The 8,584-nt window shown below is 44.6% G+C and overlaps 1 pseudogene; it reads right to left on the bottom strand.

The window, feature by feature from the left end:
- Nucleotides 1-1,670: 1,670 nt before the first annotated feature.
- LOC120226036 overlaps nucleotides 1,671-8,584 on the bottom strand; it is a 70,181-nt pseudogene continuing 63,267 nt past the window's right edge.

Below are 8,584 nucleotides of genomic sequence, written 5' to 3'. Positions count from 1 at the left end.
GTGTACTTTGGCTTGTTTCTTGAGGTAGCCTTGGAAAAGAAAACAGACAAACACACAAGGAACAAAGGCATACAAACGCACAGACAAATCCAGCAAACATGCAGACAGAAAGGGAAAACAAAAGAGAAAAGAGGGAGGAGGGAAAGTGAATAATAAAAAATTAAAATACATAAAAAAGGAAAAAAGAAGAAAAGAAAAGGAAAAAAGAAGAAACCCAATAGACAAAGAACAGTTTAAAGCATATAACCAGATTTCCCAGCTACAAATAAATAGCCAGCCGTGTGCAGTGCTGGTTGAAGAGCATAGAGAAAGAGAGAAATGACAGGGCGGGGATGAGGCAAAATTGGAAATGAAATGAGCAGGCAGAAGGAATAAGAAGCTTTTTTCAAAGAGCAAAAGAGTGGAATATGGTTGGAGAAGAGGCGAAAGAAATGATGATGGTGTTATCCAAAGAAACTGTATAGTCTGAGTACTTCAGAGAGAAAGAGATGAAAATGGAGGTAGGTGTAGAATTGACATCTAGAGAATGGATTAAATGTGACTGTTTAAGCAAGCTAGTGACCAGAATTAATCACGGCAGTGCATCCATGTTGGTCTTGCCCTGGCTCCGGTAAATAAATAAATACATAAAATAAAATAAATTTTAAAAAAATGAAGAGAGCAGCTCTCTAGCAGGGATGGGCATGGTTTGATCCAGTGTGTCCCGCGGGAATCCTGCCAGTCAGAGTGGCTAAAATGAGCAAATCAGAGGACTCTAGATGCTGGCAAGGATGTGGAGAAATGGGCACCCTCCTACACTGTTGGTGGGAATATAAACTGGTGCAGCCCCTCTGTAAAACAGTGTGGAGATTCCTCAAAAAATTAAAAATACGACTCCCCTATGACCCAGCAATAGCACTGCTAGGAATTTACCCAAAGGTATATGGGAGTGCTGATGCATAGGAGCACATGTACCCCAATGTTCATAGCAGCACTTTCAACAATAGCAAAAACATGGAAAGGGCCTAAGTGTCCATCAACAGACGAATGGATCAAGAAGATGTGGTTTATCTATACGATGGAATACTACATGACAATGAGAAAGAATGAACTCTGGCCATGTGTACAAACATGGATGGACCTTGAGGGTGTTATGCTGAGTGAAATAAGTCAGGCAGAGAAGGACAGCTACCATATGTTTGCACGTATAGGAGGATTAGGAGGAACTTAATGGAAGATTGTGGGGGAGAAGAAGGGGGGAATAATGGGGGAGAGGGAGGGAGGCAAACCATGAGAGACTCTTGAATGCTGAGAACAAACTGAGGACTGATGGGTGTCGGGGGGAGGGGGTTGATGGGCATGGAGGAGGGCACTTGTGGGGATAAGCACTGGGTGTTGTATGGAAACCAACTTGACAATAAACTATTTATAAAAGATAAAATAAAATAAAATAAAATAAAATAAAATAAAATAAAGTAAAATAAAATATAAAATCAACCTGGTTGGAAGTTCACAGTTGATTACTACAAAGTGTATCCATTCCTTTCTTTCCTTTTTTTTTTGTTTTTGTTTTTGGCCTATATAAAAATAACATATTGTAACTCAAAGTGAATCTTTTTAAAATAAGCCATCGACTATCTTTATCAAATAAAATATTTACACCATTTGGTTTCTAGTGAGGGAAAGCCCTTTCAGGCTATCACCATGGGGATGTCGTCTGAAAAGCCAGTTATCATAGGAGCATCTTCATCGTCTTCCCCAAAAGGCAAAACCAAGTCGGTCCTTGAGTCTCTGAGCACTTGCTCCCAGCTCCAGCCTCAGCACCCGCCCCTCCGTCCCAACCGCCCCCAACACCATTGCGGGCCCCCAGCCTGAGAAATTGGTGCCACAACCCTCCAAGCACAGTGGTCAAAGCCAAAACCCAACTCAGAGCCCCTGATGCTCTTGGGTCACCTTCTCCCCATCCATGGTGACCAAGCTTATTTTAGTGGTACCTTGAACTTAACCAAGTAAAGAAAGTATATCTTTCAGGGAGGAGACTCTTAGTACCTACCCAAAAGTCCAATGGGTGATGTACGTTCCCTAATTTGAAGTATCCACATCCTACAATAACACAGTGAACTTTATCTGTTTTCTTCTCTGAACCCACACTGCTCCAAGGAAAGGGATGTCAGAGGGGTTGAAGCTACTTGAGGACAGCTTCCCAGACTACTGGGCCTTGTGGCCCCCAGTACAATCCTGTACAACTACCTTGCGATCCACTTTCAGTGATAAATGTGTGGTACCATTAACTCTTTTTTCTGCCTATAACAGAAGCAAAGAACCCACCCCATTCATGGAAAGCAGACCAAATACTTGTACTAAGCAAGGCAGGAAACTGAGGAGGGCACAAAGCTAACCTCAAATGATCAGTGATTAGGGAATATACGAATACTTTCATAAACAACAACAACAAAAAAATACAACTGGTTTACAGGGGGGAAAAATAGGTATGAAAAATCAGTCCATAGTCTGAGTTTGGGGAAGACCCCAAAAGACACCTAACTTATTATATTAAGTGGTCTACTAGTTCTACTAGCATTTTGTAATTAGAGCATGTAGACATTTTATGTTTTTATGTTTTTTATGTTTTTTATTTATTTTTGAGAGTCAGAGAGAGACAGTGTGAGCAGGGGAGGGTCAGAGAATGGGAGATACAGAATCCGAAGACAGGCTCCAGGCTCTGAGCCAGCCATCAGCACAGAGCCTGACGTGGGGCTCGAACCCACTCGGGGCTCGAACCCATGAACCTTGAGATCATGACCTGAGCTGAAGAGTTGGACACTTAACCGACTGAGCCACCCAGGCGCCCCAAGCATGTAGACATTATTAAAGCGGATTTTCTTTCTTTTCTCCATACCGTGTTTATGGATGCATAAAAGCAGAATGACTGGTGAAGTGTCCCTAGCGATCAGAAAGAGACATAGTCAGACGGAAAAGGCTTCTCTGGACAGAAGTCAGTTGGGAAGGTGTGACTTCTTATCTTTACTAGGCTCTTCAAAGATGTCAGACCTCTGGGCCCGTGAAGGATGAGAGTGGTTGGAAATTCCTGAAAATCTGCTGATACTCTGGGGGTTTTGAAAGCCCAGGGCCCATCCATCCTTCCTGTACAAGGCCAGCGCCCCCCACCCCCACCCCAGTGTTCCACACAACCTCTCCACTGAAGAGAAGGCTAGCATTTTAGTTCAGGAGCAAGTCCAAAGCAAAGGGCTCTGGCTGGTTTAACCTAGAGCCATAGGATCACTGGCTGATGAAGAATCACTCAGGTGTCAAGTTGAGGGGGTCTGCACCAGAGGAAGAGCCAAGGCACCCCACCCCACTTACCCAGGTCTTCCCCGGAGAAGATGGCCAAGCCCAGCCGGGAGCTGTAGTGGCTGTTGGCTGCTCTGCAGCCTCCAATACTTCATGTACAGGATGGCAAAGCCAACGGCCAGGCTCAGCAGTATCAGGAACAGGATGGGCATCACGACAGCGGCCACGTCCAGAGACCTAGCAGCCCGAGCCGCGGATGCATCCGTACCCCGGCTGGCGGAAGACAGCCGCACGTGACCCTCCTCTGTAAAGGCAGCGGAGCTGGCCGGGCACCTCATCACCCCACCCCACCCCCGACGAAAAATGAGGAGCTTGCCAATGGCCACCCAAAACACCGGCCTGATGTGGCCTGCTCCTGCACAGGACACCCAGTTGCGTCCCCAGCCTTGCCACAAGCATAGAGACCACGGGCCTCATGCAGGCAAATACGTCAATTACATGAGACTTCTAATCACTGCCTTGTTGTTTATTTAGATAATCTCTTGGAAGGGAGACCTCTGTTGGGGTATCGACGTTGATTTCATTAGCATTATTACTTAAGACTGCTTGTTTGCTTTCCATAAGAGGATGTGAAATCAGACCACTAATTAATGAGATTGTAATTATTTCCCCCTACTTGGCACCAAACCCATTTTGAACTGCAATTACCTGAAACTCCATTGAGTGATACAAATGAGATCCCTTTACTGCAACACTAACTTAACAGCTCATGAAGTTTTATGAGGTTTTTTGCTTACTTAAATAAAAGAGAGAGAGAGAACCCTTCCATATACATTTAACATTTTAAAAATGTACTCTGCAAAGCCATTCAGGTGTCTGTGAGCTAACAATGATGCCCACTTCCCACTGCCTTAAACAAATTCTCGCTTTGTGCTGATGCATGGAGATATTTGTACCAATAGGGCCGTAGGGCAAAGCCATCCCCCTGCTGGGTTAGGGCCGGTCTTAAAAATCCCTGGGGAGGGGCGCTTGGGTGGCTCAGTTGGCTAAGCGTCCAACTTTGTCTCAGGTCATGATCTCACCTGAGATTTTGTGGGTTCAAGCCCCAAGTCGGGTTCTGTGCTGATAGCTCGGAGCCTGGAGCCTGCTTCGGATTCTATGTCTCCCTCTCTCTCTGCCCCTCCCCTGCTCATTCTCTTTCTCTGTCTCTCAAAAATAAATAAACATTAAAAATTTTTTTTCTTTAATTCCCAGGGAAAGTCGGAGCCTGAGGCAGGAAAATGGAACTTGGGAGCCAGTTTTAGCTAAGGAAGCAAAGTGGACCTTCCCCGTCCTCTAGGAGCCTCATCAGGATTGAGGCTGCTCCCTGCTTGGGGGCAAGGTGCTGGGGGACAGGCCTATGCCTCACAGGGAAGGCTCTGAAGCCACTCAGGCATTCATCCCAATGAGATGGGCCAGAGAACAGCCACTTCTTGCAAGCTTAAAATAAGAACTCAATATCCAGGTCTTCAAATTCTTTCATTATTGACCTACTGGGAAAAGCTGCAGCAAAATCTTCCTTCACACGGCCCAACGTCACCCCACCTGTGACGTGGTAAATTAGGGGGCTGCTCATGCCTGGAACATGTAAGAGGAACCAGTGGCAGAGGAAAGAGGAATGTACGAGCCCCTAGCTGCCCATCCGGCTTCTGTGGGGTAAGACGGAGACTCACCGAGGCCTCCCTGAGAGATTCTGCTGGACAATTCTGGTTTTATAAAGGCAGCAATTCTCCCCCCAAGTCTATTTCACAGTTGCTAATTGGTTTTGCTTAAAAAGGAAACACTATTTCGGAAACACTAAGTTAACAAGACTTCTGTTGTTTGTTTCCTGTGAGACCTTCTCAGAACCTCTCATGTGCTTGGATTCTCCAAAGGGACACGGGCTGCAAGGTCTTCCTCTTTCAGGGAGGTGCCTAGGACACACAACGTGACAGAACACACAATGACTCCAACACAGGATTTTGTCTTGCTCATTGGTGAGCTCCCAGCTGGGAGTAAATGGTACTAATAAGACCAGTGGCAAAACGTGCGTTGACGTGCTGGCCAGGCTACTATGACACAAGCAGAATTTCTGGGTAAGTGAAGGGCTCCTCTCCTGCCCCCCACCCTCAGCATGACCCAGCACTGATATCTGGGAGTGTTTATAATACAAGATACTGGCCAAATTCAGGTTCTGATCTGGACTGATGGCTACGATGAAGGGCAAGGCTATACAATCTGTTACTCTATGGGAAGGAGATTATCTACTGACTTTGAGGAATCACAGGGAACGTTAGCATACTGGAGGCTCTGAGAAGTCCTGCAAACAATGAGTAACAAAACTCATACTAACCTAGAATTTCCTGAACAGAATCTCCTTTTTAAACACAACCTACTGCTATCTTATTCCCTCTTGTAGGCTCTACACTCAGAATTTAGTCACTCAGTAACCCCAGCTCCTTACGCCATGCCTGGCTCAGGAGGTATTTGTTAAATAAATCAGTGCGTGATTCCACAGATGCAGAAATGACTCTTTTGAACTGAAGGAATGTTTTAAATGTACTTGAGAAAGACACACACATTCATCAGACTGTACCACATCCTTTGTCTATTTCCCCAGAACTGAAGATGAAACTCCTACAGGAGTGACTTACCAGACCCCAATTCATCATACAGCAGGACAGCAGGCTCCCCACAGATCTGACTGCCAAAAAGGCATCTTGCTTGCACAGTGAAAGTGTAATTATGACTCAATTTCAGGTTGGAAATTTTAAAGAAATTGTCAGTGGTATTCCCAAGGTAAGCTGAGATATTCATGGCACTATCAAACATGTGTATCTCATAACCATGAAAACAAAGACACAAGAGATTGTTTGGGAAGTTGAATAAGGAATCTGACAGCTCCTATTACCGGTTCCAACTTTATGTGAGCTCCTTATTGCAGGTTTTTATAGATGCTAAAGCACTTTGGGTTTCTTACTAGATCTTTTTACATTACCACTGAGATACTGGATTCAGAAAATGGTAATTTTCCTGTCCCAAATGTCTCACATAACTACCATACTCACTTATATGCTACAAAGTGGAGGTGAAAAGTACAGCTCTAATAAAAGCCCATTTTAATAAATATTTTGGTACACATTCAAAGTTCTGGTCAAGAGTCCACTCATCTCAAGCAATATGAATGGCAACAAAGGATCCAGACAATTCAGCAATAGTTTGCTGCAATGGGATTGGACTAATAATAAATCCAGGTTGTGGTGGCCCCCAGAAGTGGGGCTGGAAAAGTCAGGACATTTCTAGGGAGAACGGTGGGTGGGAACTCTCCACTGTCAGCTCACAGCTCACTCCCCAGCTCCTTACTTTCTAGCTCCTCTCCTCTGGGCTGATGGTGGCTGCAGACCAACTTGGCCTTGACTAGAAAGCACCTCAATGTTGAGCTGGGGTCAGAAATGACCCCCAGACTTCTCTGATAATCTCCAAATATTCCAGTATGAAAGCTACCAACTCCCACCCCACCAGCACCAAAAAAAGCCCTACTCTCTTAGCTCTATCCACATATTAGGCCCCACTGCATACTCACTTGGTCCCAATCCATTGACCTGCCTGTTCTCTTAACTCTAAGCATGAGGGAGAGAAGAAGGATGTGCTATGTGCTTGTGCCAGAGCCCTCACTGGGAGCCAAGTACTGACCTCAACCTAAAAGCTGGGCTTCCACCACGAGGTGGACAATTGGCTGCCAAACTAGGCTTCCCAATACCACCCACCTGGAATCCTGTCCCTCCATTCTTCTTTAGAAACCGGAATTGATTACTTCTATCTAATATGCATTTGCTATAGAACGTTTGCAACATACATAAAGGTATCAAGGAAAACATGTAAATGATACACATATCAGTCTTTAATTTAATTAACTATTACACATCCTCTTCTTTTTGACGTTAAAGTTGTTTCCTCTTTCTTGCTACCAGAAATAAAAGTGCCCTGAACAGCCTTGTACATAAATTCTTTATGCACATTGTTGCCTGAGAATAAAATACTGAAAGAACTGCTGGGTCAAAGGCTGCGGATGCTTTTATTTCTGACACATTATTACCAAAGTGCCTTACAGAAAGGCTGAACCAATTCATATTCCCAGCATGCTAATCTCCCCATCTATGGCTTCATCTGGTAATGCCCTTCCCCCCAAAACTTAGCCAATTTAATGTGAAAGTGTCTGATATTTGGTGTTCAGATCACTAGTGAGGTTGATTCTTTTTGTCACGTGCCTCTTACTGCTGGAATTTTTACTCTGTTACTGGTACCTTTTCAAAAATCAGAATATTACTATTTTGAACAGCTTTGAAAGCTGTCTTTATATCTGAGTATATTAACCATTTATACTTCAGGTCTGGTAGAGTTGCACGGATTTTTAAATTTTAATCTAGCTTTGCTACTGGCATTAGGGAGTGACCATTTATAACCCCAGTGCCCAAAAGAGCCACGGTGGATTTATCGTGTGTCTCTGTAGTTCATGCTTTGCTGACAATGGGGACAAATCAGGTCCACTTAAGAACCTGTCCATCTTTGGGCCCTCCTCTGCCCTCCCATTTCCTGTTGCAAATATAGTCATGGGTCTGCCAATGACAAAACAAAACCAAAGAAGTCTTTTCCATAGATCAATGGACTATCTGCAGGTACTTCTTGGTCCCTCTGACATCACGGGAAAGAAATCGCAATGCCAGGGTGCGGATGTAGCTCAGTCCCAGGCACTGAGGCCATGGCCATGCTCTCAGACTGTCAGAAGGCCCAGGGAGGCTCCAGCCACTTCCCCCGACTTGCAGGAAGAAACGAGTTCAGGAATGAAAGGTGCTTAGTGTAGGGTGTCTCTTCTTTAATGGGCAGTATAAATCTCTCAGTAATTAGCAAGCCCACAGAACATGGCCATTCCGTTCTCAAGTTCACCCCCTTGCCCTATTCCTTCTCTCCCTCCCATTGATGCCAGTATGCTGGTAATGACCTCAGCTCTAAAGCTGCATCACAGTTAGACCCCCAAAGTCATTGAGAAGGAGGGAGGAACTCACCTTGCTTTCACTGAAATGCTTTTCCTTCAAAGCTAGACTTTTGCAAAACAGGAGAACATGGTCATTTTCTGTTATGGTTTTTAAGGCATCAGATGTGGATAATGAAACTGAAAATTAAAGATATAACACGATGCGGTTGGTGGCTATATATTGGAACCATTGTTCTCTCTCATCTGTTGGAGGGAGGTGAAATAATGCTAACTTGAAAGGTGAGGTTAAGGAAGACAGGAAAC

Source organism: Hyaena hyaena, unplaced genomic scaffold, assembly GCF_003009895.1.
Source record: "Hyaena hyaena isolate Hyena2069 unplaced genomic scaffold, ASM300989v1 scaffold_1565, whole genome shotgun sequence".
NCBI classification, from domain to species: Eukaryota; Metazoa; Chordata; class Mammalia; order Carnivora; family Hyaenidae; genus Hyaena; species Hyaena hyaena.
This window is presented reverse-complemented; position numbering and strand designations above follow the sequence as displayed.